Source organism: Alosa sapidissima, chromosome 17 (assembly GCF_018492685.1).
Source record: "Alosa sapidissima isolate fAloSap1 chromosome 17, fAloSap1.pri, whole genome shotgun sequence".
NCBI classification, from domain to species: domain Eukaryota; kingdom Metazoa; phylum Chordata; class Actinopteri; order Clupeiformes; family Clupeidae; genus Alosa; species Alosa sapidissima.
The window spans coordinates 8,415,834-8,436,287 of NC_055973.1; the positions used below are offsets into that span (position 1 = coordinate 8,415,834).

Genomic DNA, 20,454 nt, shown 5'->3' on the forward strand with positions numbered 1-20,454 from the left:
TATCAGTCGGTGGCTTCAGCTTTGATGCAATTTTAGGACAATAACATGAGGTATTTTCTGCCCATGCAGTTATTAGGGCTGTTTCCACCAATGAATTTACCCAGTTGGACCAGACATCTGTGTTGTGTCTTCACACAAGTCTGAAGTCTGATGACCTTATAGCCATTAGACTTACAGTATCTTTTCACTAAAAAGTTAAAGATTTAGAAGAACAGTGGTAAGATTTGTACTCCATTGTTAATGGAGTATGTTTATTGATTCTTTCATCTCAAAACGATTAATGCACTCATGTGTCAAAACTAGGAGGACCTGAAAGAAAAAACCCAATACCCCATAAAGTAAAAAAGAGAAGTATATCGAGACAAGTGTTCATATAATAAAGTAACAAATGGTCACCTTTTTCTCATAGGTGAAATCAGAGATGCTGCAGAAAAAAATGTCCGCCAACCCATTATCGTTCAATGAGTAACAGCAACTGAATAAACCAGCGCAATTCAGGGTCAAGCATCTTTGCCAACGAATGACACAGAGCCTTAAAATGTGCGACACCATTCAGTGAAATGGGTGTGTGTGAGGCAAACCCAATTTCTCAATTGGTACAATAAAGTTCTATCTATCTAACTAAGATGTGTGGTTTGTACTGTAGTAGGTTTGCAACCAAAATGGCTAATCTAATCCTAAAACACTGCTGAACGTGGGTGGGGTATGAATCCTCAAATGAAATGAAACTTTCCTGTTGATTGACTTGCACTTAATCAATAAAAGTGCATCAATTGATTTCCACCACATTTCTACCACCATTTCATTATAACCTCAGCCTGAGGTATATACATTTTTTCAAATAGTTTCCCATGTGAGCAAGAAAACCCAACACATTTCTTCTTGCTCGTATACATGTAAGACGTTGATTCAAACATTCATTTATGACTATATAACGAGTTCACAACATTTTCTGTGTCATTTGAAACTGGTTAGACTTAAATAATCCAACCTGCGTTCCTGGCAGACAGGATATTTGAGCCAAAGCTGTCAAATTACACCCCTCCCTTCATGCTCCTGAAATAACATAGTAGTCTGCTAGCTGTTTAACTTTTGGCTTCCATTCTCAGAGCGATGTGTGCAAACACCACTGTTTTAAACTAAGTATTAAGGTGACAACCTCTGATGAGATGTATAGTCATACAGAACTAGTGCCAGAGTAGGGTACATTTTCAGATCTATTGTATAAGTATAATTACAGTCATAAACTCTTATGCCACACCAAATGTTGATTGATTATATGCCAGCTTTTAAAGGAAGCCATGCAATTACCAAAGTTCCTACATATTACAGACATTCCACTGTGGTGGAGAATCTCCAGTGTCTATGCAATGCTGATGCCATTTTGAAGGATTAACATAAGCAGGCAGAGGATTTGTTCATTTGTTTTCAAAATGGGGTTGCTTAAAGTTAAGCAATGCAAGCATTTCTTTGTTATTATTTTATTATTACATTATAATAGTTATATTATTCTTTTTAAAAAAAATCACTAGCATGCAGTAAATCAGTATGACGAACGAGCAGATAAGGGAGTAATTTGCTTCACAGGATGTAGTTGTAAAAGGTGACGTAAATCAATCTCCACTTATCATAACATTCTCATACTTTAAATGCCTTGCAATCCACAAGACATCTATGCTACACACTGGCGCCATAATGCAGGGGCTTACCTGGGCTTCAGCCCAGGGGCCTCGACCAATGAGGGGCCTCCTAATAATAATAATGATAATTAATAATAAACGGCGTGTCTGTATTCGCGGCGTCATTAGCCTACTCTGGAGCTAGCCTAAATAATTGAGCACATCGTACTGCTCTACAATTAGGCTACATCCATGCAGAGGCCCCCTTTGTCTTCTCCAATTCAAAGTGTAGCAACATGTAACAAAACGTAATAAATCCTAACGGGTGTAGAGGAGCTAGAGGAGAGGCTGACTGACTGACAAACTCAAGAGATAACGTGGGTAGGATTGAAGCAACGATAAACGAATGACGTGGATTCCTGTAACTGTCCATGAAAACAGAAGGCATAGCAGGTAAATATCGTAGCAAATAGCCTGGAAATGAAACGGCTTTAAAAACATGTATTTCACGTGTCTCATTGGAGTGAACACAGAACATGGGCTGTGGCGCAAAGAAATGAATTAGTGATCTGCATCTCCGTTCACCAACAGCTAAGTTTGTGCTAACCCATTCGCACATATGGACCCTTTCAAGAGAGTTCCATTATCAGCATCATAGTTGGCCCCAGAAGACTTCCTTTTTAACATTCCATATGTTATCTTAATGCAGAGGAAGTAGATTGGGGCCCAAATAGAACGTTCAAGCATTGTTTTTGTTTACCTTGTTGAAAGGGTCTATAATAGCCTGTTATGTTTTCTCCATTGTTAACGTGAGATATGTCATGTACTGTAGTGATAATGCATGTTCACGTCACATGAGCCAGCTTGTTCTGTAGGCTAAAAGTATTTCTGTCCCTCCCAAACTGCGTTAAACTGGTGTGTTAAGTAGACAGAATTTAAAAAAAAAAAAAAAAAAAAAAAAAACATTCCTGGGGAACCCCCCGACACGACAAACACATGCACTTTTAAAAAGCTTTTAAACGTCCATATTTGTGTACCCATCTTTTAACTTACATGTAGCCTACAGCCAGTGTTGTAAAAGTTCAACGCTTGTTTTCGTGCAGTAGGCTAGCCTTTTTGATAAGCGATGTCATGGGTTGGCTGACGTGATTCGAGGACTTTCTGTTCCTGTTTATGTAAAGGTTTTACATAGGCTCAATAATAGGCTACACTGCATGTTATTAACCAAAAGCGCACGCTATGTAAATAGGCGGGGCAGATCGCGGGCCGGGTATCATTTAATCATAATTGATATTTGCGGTTGGGGGAGGTGGGCCTTAAAAAACATATAGCCCAGGGGCCTCGGGTGGTATTAAGGCGCCCCTGATGCTACACACTGACAAAATACTTCTAGGGTATACAATATTGATGCACGTATGGGCCATGAAAATCCCTGAAAAGGGCTGTTGGAGATTGGTGACTGAGGAAGACGTCCCATTGGTTAACGTTGAGTGAACCTGAGTGAGCCCAACTTATGGTTAGGTTTAAAGTTAGGGGTTTGATTTGGTTTTGGTGATGTTCAGTGCCATAATTGTTCAAAAACAATTCTACTGAACAGATGATCTGTTAAGTCTCTGTCGGTAGAGTGTTACCAGTAACATTAATAAATATACAATACTAATTCTGTGATCATGGAATTCTCTTTCAGAAAGTTTTAAGAAAATAAAATGAAATGCCTACAATACATTAAAAATTAACAGAATGGACCGGAATTTACTTTTGCGTATCAGGTTAAATTTAGCCCCCGGCTGTGCTTTATAGTCACAGAATTGTTTTTTCTGGGCATATACCAGCTTACTCCGAAAAATCGTAAATCTTAAAGACTTCCAAAGTATACAAAAATTAAAAAGTTGTTTGTGTTTCTTGAAAGTGAGATCGGAAATATTTGTTATATGATTCATAACATTTGGGGATAGGAGTGTTCTTGTTTAGTGAGTCATAGGTATGTTCTCTATTCCCAGCACATTGTCTTTCAAAGGGAACACACTTTTCTCATGGTGGGTAAATAGCCTAGTGTTACTATAGTTTGTAAAAACTTGATTAAGTCTCATCCACCTGTGTACTATCTCAAACTGACTGGCACAGACATACCATGGGAAACCCTTATTTGTGTCATGAACATGGGAACAAGTTTGTGCATATATCAGGCACACTGCTTAATGTTTGTGTTGCCAACCACACAATTAATGAGTCAATCCTGAGTAATATGCTGCATACTTGTGGCAATGGACAAAATGCCACAATTCAAAATGAGCAAACCCCATTGCGCTTTGCCTTAGACTTTCATCATATCATATCAAGAGAGACTGCAACTCTTCTTTAGCACAGTTTATTAAAAACACCACGCACGAGGCATTTAAAAAAAAATCACCTATGAAACCCAATTAAATGAACTATAGTGTCATGAAAGAGATGCACCTTGCAGTTAAGTCTATAGTCACTGAAAATATATCATGACAATACCATGGTTGTCTGTGATGAAAAAATGAAGTTTGAATTGCACAGGCCCTTCCTGTTCATACTTTCTGAACATAAGCCAAACTCAAAGTTCATATTTCAACACCATCACCCTTTGTCAGAAAGGCTGGTCCTTTCCCATGACTGTTCAGAACAACACGTGGAAGAAAGTAAAAATCCAGCATCCAGCAAAAATCTGTTGAATAAGATATTGTCATGATAAATAACCAGAACAAGCCCCCTTCTCAGTGGTAATACAAATGTCTGTGAATACTGCAGGAGCAGTAAATTGCCATGATCATTGTTGATGAGAATGCCTCCAGTCAGCAGTAGTGAGTAGATAAATGTATGAAAATACAGTGATATTATAGCAAGCTCTAAACTTGTAATAAGCACCAAATAATTTTACGTGTTTTGCTGCTCTTATAGATAGTTACACTAGTTGCATACATATTTTCTGTATGTTGAAAATACTCAAATTTTATGAGAAAATCACAGAAATCTATAATCATCATTATACCTATTTTTGCACTTTAATTAGCTCCCAGGCGTTCCATTTATGGCCAAGTTCCCCCCTCCACCACCTCTCCCCAACATTCTAAGTCAATTTTATGCATTATATTGTTGTATAGCATAGTCCATAGGCGTAGCTACGGACGGGCCTGAATGGGCCTAGGCCCGTCTAGGCTTTGCAGTAGGATTGTCCAATGGTCAATCTGATGCTTCAATTTGTGTTTTATGTGACACGCCGATGCTGGGTTCATGCAGTATTGCGCAAGTTTAAAATGTTTAGCCAACTACTGCACCTCACTGGAATGTCATTCCAGAACTTGTCTCCCATATTGCCTTGCGTCACACTTCCCACACTTCCATCAGCAGTAATAGAGACTGTGAGCATGTAGAGGTGGAAGTAATATCCCATCCCAACTCCCCATCAGATTTCTCATCACCATCCGCATCAAATTACCTGAAGTTCCCTTCATACAGTCTGCTACAGATTGTCAGGCTGCTTTTTATTATCCTAAGACCGTCAGTAGCTCACCCAGATAATCTCCAGCCTATTTACTGTTTTTTACTAGCCTAAGACCCTCAGCACTCACTTCAGCACCCACCAACACTTACAGCACCCACAAATCACAGGGCATCTCTACCCTTTTATCTCTACAGAAGGCTCTCTTAAGCAACCTTAATTTTGCACTTCATATTGCAGACCAATGCATGTGCAGTGATACTGATAGCAGCAGCAGGGAACAAAGCACTGACTTTGATTGCAATGATTGTATATATTCTGGGTCACTTGAAACAGAAATGTTACTGACAGCAGTTTTGAGAACAAGTTAAGACCCAGTAGGCCTCTCCTGGACAACCCAGCAGCCGAATCCATGTCACGGCAGTCGACTGCAGCAGATGACAGGGTGGCTACCACCTGACGGACATCTCCTGCGTACAACACTGCTGCCAAAGCAACCCCCTGACAGACACCTCAACCGGACGACCCAGCAGCCATGGATGCCTTCCAACAGATATCTCCAGCTGATGGCCCCCGGGGGTGTTCAGCTGGACTCAGTGACTCCCATTGTCCAGCCAGCAGCCGTAGCCTCTGTTCAGCCTGAGCCGTGGCAGCGCCACCGACCGAGGCCTTACTGGATCTACCACAAGCTGGCTTAGCCCCCGTCTGGGTTGCAGCAGGCGGGGCGGCTTTTCCTCCTCCTGGTGGTGACGGAAATCAAGCTGCTGCCATCAACCAGCACTCCCAAAATCAATGGGGTGCCTGCTCCACTACCTGGCGCAACCTGCTAAAGGAGGCAGTGGGCAGACCAGACGATCAGGAAGCCTCCCTTGTCCAGCCACCCGGGAGGAGCCATTGCCAAGGATCGAGTCATCCACCCTACTGCCAATGGAGCAGCCAAGTGGGCCCATGCCGACTCAAGAGCCTGCATACCGCCCCATATCAGCTACATGGATGAAACCACCACGTTCCATGTGTTCTGAGTGGGCATGCCAGCCTAGCTCCCAGTCTGCCTATCCTCCGTCAATTTTCCCCCGACCACTCTCTTGGTGACTCCATAATCAAAAAGGTGCATTATCTTGATGCAACTAGAAAATGTAATTTCGAGGAAATTACCAGTGCATGAAAATATAAACATACTGTATAAAATGCCAAACAAACTTTTATTTGGAAACAGTTGGCAGGAGTCATAGTTGATAACAACTGACAGTTGAAATGGCTAAACAGTTAAATAGTTGATTAGTTTAAATAGTTACATTATTTAATAGTGAATTATTGTAGTGAGGACATTTATTTTGAAACAGTTGTGGGCAGAGGAAATAGTAGTCTTAAGAGAGCCAGATTGTATGCTTAAAGCCTGAGACAGAGTATATAGTTTAAAAGTTGAATGTAGATAGTGTAATGGATGTTGATAGACAGAAAGTTGAATGGCTGTTGATAGGCAGATTGTTTAATGGATATTGATGTATAGTTTAATGGGTGGATGAGTGAATGGTTTGAAGAGGATGAATGTATAGAAAGTTGGATGGAATGTGCCTTATATCCTTGTAGAATGGAGAGACACAGAGAGAGTTGGCCTAGTTAAGCAGAAAGCAGTTGATACAGGTGCAATCAGTTTAACTGGCCCTTTAATGGGTCCTAGTAGTGAGCAGCTGGAAGTTGATACAGGTGCAAATCAAGTTAATTAGTCCATTGTGATGTCATAGTGCTAATGCAAAGTTTATGGGGAAAAATAAGCTTGTTTTTTATTAATATCTCAAAAAGTATAAAGTTTACAAAAGTGAAAAATACATTCCCCACGTGTCCTTTTCAAGACCTACGTTACAAAGTTTGAACGAAGTTTCTACGTTAAACGGTTAAAGCTGAATTAGACGCAGAAATTTGGTGGGAAGAATAAGAAGAAGAAGAAGACGACGACTTCGGATAACAGAACAGTGCATTTTCATGCACTGTAATTACTCACTGTCTTCCTGGTGCCACTGTTCCCATTATCTCGGAAAAACTCAATAACATCATGCCCTCTCTCCCACTGTCAGTAAACAAAATCATTGTCCATGTGGGAACAAATGACACAGCCCAAATGACATCAACTCTGAGCCGATCAAAAAGGAATCGAACTAACTTTTTAACTTTAACTTTTCTACATGAATTTTAAAACTGCACCAAACTCAAATGAAAAACAAACACAATGACTGCGCTTTAACAGTGCATGTAATCAGGCTTTTCCATAACACTTCTAACAGTAATAGGTCTACTCAACTTTTTTATTTATAAACTAAAGTCATTAAGAAAACCCAATGATTGTGTTGTTGTAGCTTTGTGTAACCCAGACATCAGCAACATAAGGCATTTCATGCATGCGACTAATTACTACTTCTCGTGGCTGCTGCAGCCAATGAGCCGGCGACGAGAGTTGAACTTGGTTCAACTTTCAAAGTGCAACATAGGCAAACCGTTTGAGTTACTTAGGAACGAGATAGAACTTGTTATGGTCTGAGCGTTGTGATACACTTACCGCTGCCGCTTCGTTTATTCCAGTGTGATCCCCGCCTAACTGTGTGATATAGCCTAGGCCATAGATACAGGTGCTGGTCATATAATTAGAATATCATCAAAAAATTGTTTTATGTCAGTAATTCCATTCAAAAAGTGAAACTTGTATAATGTATACGTTCATTCCACACAGACTGATACATTTCAAGTGTTTATTTCTTTTAATTTTGATGATTATAACTGACAACTAATGAAAGCCCCAAATTCAGTATCTCAGAAAATTAGAATATTGTGAAAAGGTTCAATATTGAACACACGTGGTGCCACACTCTAATCAGCAAATTAACTCAAAACACCTGCAAAGGCCTTTAACTGGTCTCTCCGTCTAGTTCTGTAGGCTACACAATCATGGGGAAGACTGCTGACTTGACAGTTGTCCAACTGGCACCTTGCACAAGGAGGGCAAGACACAAAAGGTCATTGCTAAAGAGGCTGGCTGTTCACAGAGCTCTGTGTCCAAGCACATAAATAGAGAGGCGAAGGGAAGGGAAAGATGTGGTAGAAAAAAAAGTGTGCAAACAATAGGGATAACTGCACCCTGGAAAGGATTGTGAAACAAAACCCATTCAAAAATGTGGGGGAGATTCACAAAGAGTGGACTGCAGCTGGAGTCAGTGCTTCAAGAACCACGACGCACAGACGTATGCAAGACATGGGTTTCAGCTGTCGCATTCCTTGTGTCAAGCCACTCTTGAACAAGAGACAGCGTCAGAAGCGTTTCGCCTGGGCTAAAGACAAAAAGGACTGAACTGCTGCTGAGTGGTCCAAAGTTATGTTCTCTGATGAAAGTAAATTTTGCATTTCCTTTGAAAATCAAGGTCCCAGAGTCCCAGAGGAAGAGAGGAGAGGTACAGAATCCATGTTGCTTGAAGTCCAGTGTAAAGTTTCCAGTGATGATTTGGGGTGTCATGTCATCTGCTGGTGTTGGTCCACTGTGTTTTCTGTGGTCCAAAGTCAACGCAGCCGTCTATCAGGAAGTTTTAGAGCACTTCATGCTTCCTGCTGCTGACCAACTTTATGGAGATGCAGATTTCATTTTCCAACAGGACTTGGCACCTGCACACAGTACCAAAGCTACCAGTACCTGGTTTAAGGACCATGTTATCCCTGTTCTTAATTGGCCAGCAAACTCGCCTGACCTTAACCCTATAGAAAATCTATGGGGTTTTGTGAAGAGGAAGATGCGATACACCAGACCCAACAATGCAGAAGAGCTGAAGGCCACTATCAGAGCAACCTGGGCTCTCATAACACCTGAGCAGTGCCACAGACTGATCGACTCCATGCCACGCCGCATTGCTGCAGTAATTCAGGCAAAAGGAGCCCCAACTAAGTATTGAGTGCTGTACATGCTCATACTTTTCATGTTCATACTTTTCAGTGGCCAACATTTCTAAAAAAAAACTTTTTTGTATTGGTCTTAAGGAATATTCTAATTTTCTGAGATTCTGAGCCAGTTATAATCATCAAAATTAAGAGAAATAAACATTTGAAATATATCAGTCTGTGCAATGAATGAATATAATATACAAGTTTCACTTTTTGAATGGAATTACTGACATAAATCAGTAATCATAAAATACACCTGCTAGAGATCATAGATCTGCTGAGACCAGTCAGCTAATCGTCCCCAGAGTCAATATCAAACAAGGACATCTGCTCCAATGGCTCCTATTTTCTACTGCCTTTGATTATTTAAAATAAAAGTTTTTTTTTAATAGGCCATATTGATAGTTTTATAGTTTATTTATTCTTTTAAATGTATTTATTTATTATTTTTTTCCTTCATATTCTTTTATTTTCTCTTATTCCTTTCCACTACACAAACGCTATGTCATCCGTTTGTTCTGTCTGTGTCTTGGGCTATTTCCATTTTATTTGTTTCTGTCTGTGTAAAGCACACTGAATGATGATCATGTATGATAATATATAATAATGTATATCATGTTATACAAATAAATTTGACTTTGATGTTGTCTGTGTCTGGCATTAGAGGGTTGCCAGTTGCGTTGTGTGTGGAAACTGGAAGCTTTTACCACAGAGATTTTTTTGGGGGACTAATTATCAGAGGTGGATAACTTAAGTAGTCTGTTTCTACCTTAACACAGTGATATCTCTAGCTGGTGTACCTGACTGAAGAGTTATACTGATATCAGTATCAGTATACCCGCCATAGAGCCAGGCCTGTATTAGCCACAGTAAGAGTGACTACAGCAAGGTAAGAATACTTTTGCATTAAGTTTGTGTAAATGCATTGGCGGACAAAAGCCCTCACTTGAAATTGAAAATCTCACTCCAGCTGGCCAAATTGGCAACCCTGGTATTAGTAGTTGTAGGCTAATCAACTGGCCCGCTTAACTAAGGCACATAGGTCCTAGCTTGATTGTTTTGCCTTCTCACATGTAAAGTGCTTTAAATAAAGATGTTTGGCAAATAAATTAATGGAGTCTAAAAGAGTAAATAAATTGAGCACAAATGAACTGTATAGGGAACTATGTGGCAAATGGATTCTAAATGTTGGCCTAAGAGATGATGTGAAGAAACTATAGGCCTACCTCCAGTCACTTTTGTATCTACTGTAGAAGGCAGGCTACCAGGACAAGATGACATCCGACCGACCATGTCAATCGCAGATCAAACATTTCAAAGACCATGCAATTCCTGAGCAGGTCAACACTCTTATTCAAGAACACTAGCTGTCTATCAATTATCGTCCTCTCCTGATTGGACTGACTCATCGTGAGTAGGCTATCCAGTGTTTTAGGATTGCTTGTGGGTGTGTGGGGTGTGTGTGTGTGTGTGTGTGTGTGGGTGTGTGGGGTGGGGGGGGGAGCATAACTTTCAAATTGTCTATTTCACGTAGCATAGACTGACGGCAAGCATTTCCTTTTTTTCGTTTTCTCCTCGATAAAAATGCGGACTCGTCCCCTTACGGTCAATGGCCGTCATCCAAGTGTTAGACCTACTTTTCCTTCAGACTTTTCAGAGAGGAGGCTATGTTACGTTTGGGGAAACACGAGTGCGACGAAGTGACCGACGAAGTGAAAGTAAGCTGACGCAGGTTAAAGTGATTCAAATGAACACGCACAGAGATTACGATTCAAGTATTCGACTGGCATATAGGCTGTTTTTAAAACTGTCTTATTTGCACTTCTACCCACGAAATGGACTTGATCTGAAGAGCCGAACATGGCAAACTGTGGTTCTCTACGACTATGAACAGAATCAAAAATGACCAATGGTAAGTAGCCTCCCCATTCTAGATCAAGCAATTTCTGTTACGTACCCTGAGGTCTGGTAGCTATTTAGCAATCGAAATGTTTACTCTCTTTTGATCTATCCCATTAATAAACACAATAGGCTATAAAATATAAGGACATTTCGATTAATGCAGACTTACTTGAGAGTAGAGCCATCAAGACACGTTGCTTCTCCACCACGCACCGGCGACTCTTCCGTCAGTTCTGTTTAATAGTCTCTGGCGGGATTTTCCAGGGGCTATTTAGTCTATTTGTCTTGTCAAAATGAAACCAAATTGATTTATGGGATAGGAGAGAGCATTTGGAAAGTGAATGTAAAATTCCCAAAAATGTACAAACAAATAAAGCTACTGGAAATGTGGTTTTGGGAGCCAAGTCCCCTACGCAATAACTTCGTGTATTGCTGCTTGTTGGCTGCAAACAAATTAGTTAATTTCTCCATGCAAAGTTTGTTGATAAGCTGATTTACAGTTTCCTGTAGAACAATTACATTCCTTCAGCATGATTCACTCAAAGGTGTTGGGGAAATGACCAGTTGAAAAAAGTCATTAAAAATGTTAGCTTAGCCTTTGCACCTGATGACGCTGTCGAACACTGTTTTGAAAGACTGATTAATTAATACGACGTTAGCGAGGCAGATTGGCTAGAAACCACTCTAGCATAATGTAGCCTACAACTGTCGTCTTTGAATGTCAAATCGCTTCATATTGTTGGACAGAAATATAAACATGTTGCATGAAGTGCGTAGCTTAATGTACCTTTTTTTCCCTCAATGCATGTTTATTCGCCTTAAGCATCTTCTGTGCACTCTGGCATGGTCTCTTATTCTACTACCTCTTGGGTTCTGCTGCAAAAGCCAAAAGTCCAAAGAAGACATTACAAAGGATTATGTATATGTCATCCAAGAACATATGGAGACCATTGTGAGTAGAATGCATTGATTTATATATATATCTATATTAAAGTATCTTTATCAATTTCGAATAATAATAATATATTTCTCCCTTAGCTAAATAAAATTGTCAACGAAATGAATGGAACCTGCAAACAGACCATCAGAAGCGGGAATACAACGGTGGGCTAAATGCTAGACACAGGAATCGCCTATTTGATGCCCTCTGACGGTCATTCAAATTATTACATGTAATAGATAGATAGATAGATACTTTATTGATTCTCATAGTCCATGAGCTACAGGCCCAAAAAGGGGCGTGTCACTACCACTTGGGGGGGCAAATTCTCACTATATTTTTCTGAAAGCTACATATCTCTGGAGTATAAAATGGTATGATAGCAAGTTTGATCTTGTAGCTTTGTGGCTGTACAGGCCTTCAAAGTTGACCTCTTATTTGAAAAAAGGAAATTCCGCCTATTGGCTTTTTTTTGTTAATCCACTCATAAGAGCCCAGAAAATAATCCAAACCTCATTATTACTGATGCATATGTGGTGTTTGATGTTGGCATACATATTTTGAATCATTATGTGATTTTGCCCTTCATTTTGGTTGATAAAATTCAAGATGTATATATAATAATGAGCAAATCTACGTTTTCAGAGACACGTGTTGCAGCACTATTTGAAATGCCCACTACCTCATTAATCAATGTATTTATACCTTCCTACCTCCCAGCAGAGACTTGAAATACAAATGATTACATAGGTCTGCATTGCTATGCTATTTACTATTTGTAAATGTACTATTCGGAAACACCCCAAAATTCAGTAAATTAGTATTTTATTGAAACTACCCATAAGAGATATTCCAAGAGATCAAGACATCATGATTATCAATCACATATTACTTTTACATTCAAGGAATATCATATGAAAATTGTTCACATCACCACATGTACCCAGCTTAACATAAATATTATAATTTTATATTGTCCAGGGCACATGAAATACATACAGTAATTTCCTGTGTATTAGCCGTATTGTGTATAAGCCACAGGACAGTGTTTTATGCAAGTCAAAAGAAACAAAATCATATACCATATTAACTGCCCCCGTGTATTAACCTCATAGCTGAAGAAATTTTGCAAAATCATTGCTGCTAATAGTTGGGAAATTATGGTAATTGCATCACAGGTGCTAAAATGATCTACATCATACATTTCAGTTGTACTTTTGACTAGTAAGAATGTGGGAATGAGATGTAGATGAACTGGTTGGTGAAAATATTCATACTTTACACATTGTTATCATTATGTACAATTATTATTATTATTATTATTATTATTATTATTATTATTATCATCATACTTAAAATTGTCTTTCATCTGATGTTAAAATAATTTCCATTGAAAAGAAATAATAACTATTTTCCAAGACTTGATCTACAAGTACATACTGTACATTTAGTTCTATACAGTTACATCTGAGGAGACAGAAACTGAAATTGGATCAATCCATTTTCAGAGGAACATGAGTTCATTTGCATATCTACAGCAGGCAAAGCAACACAAGAGGTTAGGGATGATCTGATTCAGGCTCATACTACAGGCAAATATCATGACAGAGAGGCTGGAGTCAGATACACCTAAGCACAAATTCCATGATACATTGACAAAGCAAAAATTAAATACATTTACGAGCATGAGTCAAAAAAGAAAACACAGGCACATGGCAAGACCATCATGTTAAAGACTGGACATGAGAGAAGTCTTTTGTCACCCTTTGGACCTTAACCATGGTCATTGGCGACACCTGAGGGGACCCCAAGGAAAACCTCTAAAGCAGCACTTGCAAAGCATTTGCAGAAACTTGCATCACTATCAGATAATCTTCCAGATGAATATAATACAGCAACAATCATTGATGGAATGTCTCTGGTCCAGAAGGTCAATAACAATGTCTCAACTTATGCAGACATTGCTGCTGCTATTCATAGCATGATCCATAAAGAGGCAAAGCAGAGGCAGATAATTTTTTAGATTAAATTAGATTAGATTTAACTTTATTGTCATTGTGCAGAGAACAAGTACAGAGACAACGAAATGCAGTTTGCGTCTAACCAGAAGTGCAAAAAAGCAGAAAAGTACAATGTGATATACACAGTATAGGCAGGTGGTGAATAGACAGGACAAGAAATATAGTGCAGTGTAGACAGTAGTATACAGTTGTTTTGCAGAAGGTGGTTTAGAGTAGCATAAATTAAATATAAATATGTGCGGTGTATTAGCAGTTACCTTATAAGAGCAGAATAAATATGGCTATGTACTGTGATATGAACAATGTATGAACAACATGTACAGGTATGTGCAGTGTAGTGGCGGTACCATTATAGTAGTAGTAAGAACAATATAGATATATGCAGTGTATTAACAGAATATATTACAGAAAAACTGAATAAATATGGATATTTAGTATGAACCATATAGACAGATAGGTACAGTACAACTATGTGCAGTGTGGTAACAGTACCATTGTAGTGCAGAAACAGTAACATTACAATAGTATTAATAATAAGTGTATGTGCAGGATGAAAAGCAGTAGAATATGGCTATGTACAGTATAAGTGTAATTACAGTATGTACATTTGTAAATAAATAGATGGATGGGATAGATGGGTGGGATAGGGTAGTGCAGTTTTGGGGGGGGGCTAGGGGATGTCCGCCTCCTTGTTGTCCCTGTCAAGGTTGCTATGGTCGTGGACACCTCAACAGGCACAGGCAAGGAGGCACCAGGCGGGGGCGGGGCAGGGGGTGATGGGGGCTTAGTTTGTTGGATGTCACCGGGATGCAGAGCTAGAGTTCAGTAGGGTGACAGCTGCAGGAAAGAAGCTTCCTCTGAACCTGCTGGTTCAGATGCGGAGAGACCTGTAACACCTCCCGGAGGGGAGTGGGGTGAACAGTCTGTGGTTGGGGTGAGAACAGTCTTTGATGATGCACGCCTTACGCAAGCATCGCTTGCCCTGGATGGCCTCGATGAAGGGGAGTGAGGAACCGGTGATGTGTTGGGCAGTTTTCACCACCCTCTGCAGTGCTTTCCGGTCGTGGACAGAGCAGTTGCCATACCAAACTGTGACACAGTTGGTGAGGATGCTCTCGATGTTGCAGCGGTAGACGTTCACCAGGATCTGAGGAAACAGATGGACCCCAGAAAGAAGAGACGCTGGTGAGCCTTTTTGATCAGGGTAGAGGTGTTGAGGGTCCAAGAGAGGTCCTCAGAGATGTGGACACCCAGGAACTTGAAGCTGGTGACATGCTCCACCTCAGTCCTGTTGATGAAAATGGGTGTGTGTGTGTGCTAGCTTTAGACTTCCTGAAGTCCACAATGAGCTCTTTGGTCTTCTTGGTGTTGAGAGCCGGGTTGTTATCAGTGCACCACGATGTTAGGTGCTGGACCTCCTCCCTGTAGGCCGTCTCATCGTTATTGCTGATGAGCCCAATCACCGTAGTGTCATCTGCAAACTTGACAATCAAAGTCAAAGTCAAAGTCAGCTTTATTGTCAATTTCTTCACATGTTCCAGACATACAAAGAGATCGAAATTACGTTTCTCACTATCCCACGGTGAAGACAAGACATATTTTACCAATTTAGGGCCACAGACAAACATAACATTCAAGTAAACAAAAAAGTAAGTAAATGAGTAAATAAAAAAGTAAGTAAATAAGAGGGCACATATAATAATGAAAAAATAAGAGCAGCAAAATGTGGTTGAAATTGTGCATAGACAGTCAATAAAAATACTAGTGCAAATACAGGCCAATAAAAGGCTTGGGTAGTTCTGTTTGACCTAAGTAAGAAGAAAGTGGCATAGTGGTGCAAGTTATGTAAGAGCAGCAGAAGTGTTGTGTTTTCAGGACAACAACACCAGTTGTAAAGTGTACAAGTGTGCAAGTGGAGTAGTGCAGGCGGCCATTTTGGGTCCAATGTCCAGGATGTTATGTAGCTGAGGGTGGAGGGGGGAGAGGAGGGAGAGAGTTCAGCATCCTTACGGCTTGGTGTATGAAGCTGTTGGTGAGTCTGGTAGTGCGGGAGCGCAGGCTTCTGTACCTCTTCCCAGAGGGCAGTAGATCAAACAGATTGTGAGCGGGGTGACTTGCATCACTCACAATTTTGGTCGCCTTGCGGGTGAGGTGGGTGGTGTAAATGTCCTTCAGGGAGGGGAGTGAAGCACCAATAATCCTTCCAGCTGTGTTCACTATGCGCTGCAGGGCTTTCCTGTTGTATTCAGTGCAGCTTCCGCCCCACACAGCGATACAGCTGGACAATGGTGTTAGAGCCATGTACAGGTGTGCAGTCGTAGGTGAAGAGGGAGGAGAGGGCTCAGCACACATCCCTGTGGTACACTGGTGTTCGATGGTTGAGGAGGTGCAATTATCTAACCTAACAGACTGAGGTCTGTTGGTTAGGAAGTCCAGAATCCATAAGTTTGGTTTTTCTTTTATCACATACACATATATTGGTAGATGTTTTTTCTTTACCTTGACATGTTTCGACGTATACTTCCGTCTTCATCAAAAGGTCACACGGTGGAGTAGTGTTTTTATCAGCTGATGTTGTTACGGAGGTGTGATCCACCTGTCAGTTTTTTGACAGTTGGACCACACCTCCTGCATGCCAGAGTCATTAAGACAAACCGATACCACCGCTGGATAAAGGAGGCGATTGAAATAAGAAAGCGGAGCCCAAAGACGATGAACAGAGATGAGGGAGCATATATGCTCTCCCATACCTGGAGTGCCGTCCTGGGGTGCAGCTGACTGACAGCAGGAGGTGTGGTCCACCTGTCAAAAAACTGACAGGTGGATTAAACCGCCGTAATTGCTATTGTCAAGGTGGGAAAGGGCAGAGTGAAGTGCCATAGAGATGGCATCCTCTGTGCTCCTGTTCTGACGATGAATTCAATGAATAGATTAAAGATCCTTTGTACTCGTTTCAGCTACAATTTAAAAAACATTTGTACTGCAGACCTATGTATGTCATCATTTAACATTAATTTCAACTCGCAATTGAAAGTAAGGAAGGTAGAATAGTAATGATCAATAAGGTCTGCATTCAGGTATTGCCATAACATGAAAAATCAAATTAGCTTTTTTTTGCACATAAATCTTGAATTTTATCAACCAAAATGAAGAGCAAAATCACATAATGAGTCAAAATATGTATGCCAACATCAAACACCACATATGCATCAGTAATAATAAGATTTGGATTATTTTCTGGGCTCTTATGAGTGTTTTAACAAAAAAAGCCAATAGGCGGAATTTCCTTTTTTTTCAAATCAGAGGTCAACTTTGAAGGCCTGTACAGCCACAAAGCTACAAGATCCAACTTGCTATCATACCATTTTATACTCCAGAGATATGTAGCTTTCAGACAAATATAGTGAGAATTTGCCCCCCCAAGTGGTAGTGACGACCCCCTGTGACTCATGGACTATCAAGGGGAAATTCAAGGGTCTCAGTAGCATACAGACATCACACACAACATGTATTTACAGCAGAAATGGTAAACATAAGTATAAGTATAAACATATAACTAAACTCCACTGTACAATAAAGACAGTAGAAGATAAGAAAGATAAGAAAACTAACAAAACTAAATACTAAATACACTACATAAATGAAATTAAGAAAGTCCAATGTGCTTGAGGGTGAACAAGCATAAGACACTTAATATATTTTATTTATAGAGGCTGTCTCATTTGCAGGAGTTGCAGAATGTCTCAACAGCACACATTCTGAACAGAGTCTGTAAACATTCACCGACAAAATTCTGCCCTATGAGTTCTGAAGTGAAGAAGCTCACGAAATTAGTTCATACTTCCTTAGGACCCGGGTGCTCATGCAAAGAAAAGGAACAGCACTCCACTAAGAAAAAGGTAGGCCTGCACGCTAAATGTATCACACTTTCTAAATTGATGTCGCCCCCCTCCCCCCAAATTAAACACTTGCCTCTTTTTTAAACAACTAAACAGCAACAAGCACGGAGTCCCTGTCCACAATCTCGCTTGCCGAGGAAGAAACTTTGCATACTGAAACACTGGCTGGAGAAGATAAAGGACCTATACAGTCAGTTCAATTCTACCTGAGCGTTGGCTCAGGGCAGCAAGGTGTTGTCATAATGACTCAAAGTTGTAAAAGCTCCAGTGTAACTCTACAGTGCCTCCACTACTCAAGGACAGGGGAAGGACACTTGGACCGAGAGGAGAAAAGAGAGGCCGCGTTTCTCAAGCTTCTGGTGACAAAGGCTGTGAGGATGCACATTACCAGTGTGATTTGATGGATACAGCTTTTCAAGGAGCTTTATTGACTGGAGGGAATTTAGTGTAACGGCCGTCATTTTTTGTTTGTTTGTTTGTTTTGGTATATTCCTCTGAGGACCACTCCACCAAGAAAATGCTTTACTATGAATGAAACCAGTGTAGAGACAGCCTAATCTTGCCAGAACCATTCAGGATGGATATCAAGCCCGACTTAAGTTAAGTTGATAAGTTAAGACTGTAACTAAAAGATGTACAATAACAGGAGGGGATGAACACGGCATTACTGAAAAACACATAGCCTACTGTATATAGAGAGAGGTTCAACATATTTGTTCTCATGTTCTATAGTCAGATCACTGTCACACACTACCATGAATGAAGAGGTCCATGTGATTTATATTAGAAAAACACATGATGGAGAATGCATTGTGATTAAATGTTCTGTTCTGAAGCAATACACTGGGTCCTACAGTAATTTAAATGGACTCTCCTATAAACAATAAAACATACCTACCATATAGTTATATATGCAGATTGTCCTGTATGTGGACTGAAGGTTTATGAATCCTATCTCAAAGGTGGGGCTGGCGGCATTGCTTCGGATTCCTTAATACAGAATACATACCTTAAAGGAGAATTCCAGTGATTTTTCATATAAATGTCTGTTACTCGAGGACACTGAGTACTGATGGTACGAGTAAAAATGAAAACAATCGGTTCTACCAAGCTAGAGCTACCAGGCAGCTAGAGTAGTGCTACACTCTGGGGACATGTTCACGAGCCCTGGCATTCCCCCTTACAGGAGAATTGCGTTGTGATATTGACCTAAAGTGTGTTGAAACATGATACCGAGTGTGAACGTATGTCTCATAGCTCATCTCGGCTTGTCCCCTGCACTCCGAAATCTGGCGCTAGTTAATAAGCAGTAGCAGTTTCCAGTAGCAGCAACTGGAATCCATGCATTTCCACAGAATTAATTTTGGAATCTGATCCCTTATACCTGTTCATTCGTACTCGTCGCTCGACTTATCGTGACTAAATTTAAGATGGCGGCGAACGGTAAACTTCCTGAAGGTACTGTCTGTATAAATTGTCTTGTAAATAAACTACCAGTGCTTTTTCAAAGTTCTCAATGTCTCGTTTTAAATGTCAGGGCCCTCGGAAGTCTACCAATGAAGTGTGGAGCTACTTTGATCCTCGTAAATGGTGATTTATTTGTATGGCTAGGCCGATGCCCGAGGCACCCCCTTTGAAAACCTGTTGATAGCATCGGCTAACTAGCGCCAGATTTCGGAGTGCAGGGGACAAGCCGAGATGAGCTATGAGACATACGTTCACACTCGGTATCATGCAGACATCCCAAATCTCCCGGAAGTTCCGGGAGTCTCCCGCATATTAACAGCGGCTCCCTGACGCCCGCAAATTAGATAAAATCTCCCGGAATCTAGAGCGAGCGATCAAGAGCGTGCACGCGAGACCAAGACTTCAAATCGCGAGTGCATCTGAGTGACAGGGGGGAGAGAGAGGGGTGGTGCGTGTGTGCCTGAGCACATCCAAGACAGCGAGCATCCTGATTGGCCTGTTTTGCTAAATCAACCAATCAGTTTTCAGTGTAGGCGGGCTTTTTATCTCTTTTCTCCCAAACTTAATCAGTTCAGTGTATCTAGGAACAGGAGCGTCATGGAGTCAGTGCCCCCCAAAAAAGGAAAATGTAAGACCCATTTCAAAGTGTACCCTGGTCTCATAAGAGTAAAAAATAATGATAGGCCTAGTCTTGCACGCTGCACTGTTTGTAACAGTGACTTTAGCATTGCCCATGGCAGGTAAAATGATTGCAAAAGACATGTTGAGGTGAGTTTAACTAGTGCCAATTCATGTGCATATTATTCTATATTCAGGCCTTTTAAAAAAAAAAAAAACTACCAAAATGTACATATTTTATTTTCACAATTTCTATCTTCATTATTTGGTGTACTGACTAGACATTGAACAAAAATATTAATCTGTATTTCAGTATCCAAATAGGCTAAAGTTTTTTTTTTTGGGGGGGGGGGGGGGGGGGGGGGTACGTAATACCTCCCTGAAATGACTTTTTGCAGGTTGGGATGTCTGTATCATGTTTCAACACACTTTAGGTCATCACACCGGAATTCTCCTTTAAGACAAAGTTCATGACCGCAATACCATAAAATCCAAAGTACTTTGTTTTTGTTTTAATTGTTTTAAAACAAGTTCAGGCACATTTCAGGCTACTTAATATGGCAGGTGTTACTTTTGGTACTTTTAGGCTGCTTAGGTGAAA

General features: G+C 40.4%; 2 long non-coding RNA genes across 5 annotated transcripts in view; one reads left to right on the forward strand and one right to left on the reverse strand.

Moving 5' to 3' along the window:
- LOC121688960 overlaps nt 1-11,734 on the reverse strand; it is a 27,881-nt gene extending 16,147 nt beyond the window's left edge. The window contains exon 1 of the long non-coding RNA XR_006024737.1: nt 11,078-11,734. This is a non-coding gene — a long non-coding RNA (uncharacterized LOC121688960). The remainder of the gene's footprint in view (nt 1-11,077) is intronic.
- On the forward strand, nt 9,536-18,607 carry LOC121688959. 4 transcript variants are annotated; one of them, XR_006024735.1, is made up of 7 exons: nt 9,536-9,895; nt 10,260-10,416; nt 10,632-10,918; nt 11,732-11,860; nt 11,947-12,012; nt 17,598-17,768; nt 17,865-18,607. It is a non-coding gene; the product is annotated as an uncharacterized LOC121688959 (long non-coding RNA). The 4 variants fall into 4 exon arrangements; XR_006024734.1 differs by lacking the exon at nt 9,536-9,895 and having other exon boundaries at nt 9,952-10,416; nt 10,632-10,724; nt 10,859-10,918; XR_006024736.1 differs by lacking the exons at nt 9,536-9,895; nt 10,260-10,416 and having other exon boundaries at nt 10,469-10,724; nt 10,859-10,918.
- Nucleotides 18,608-20,454: the final 1,847 nt, after the last annotated feature.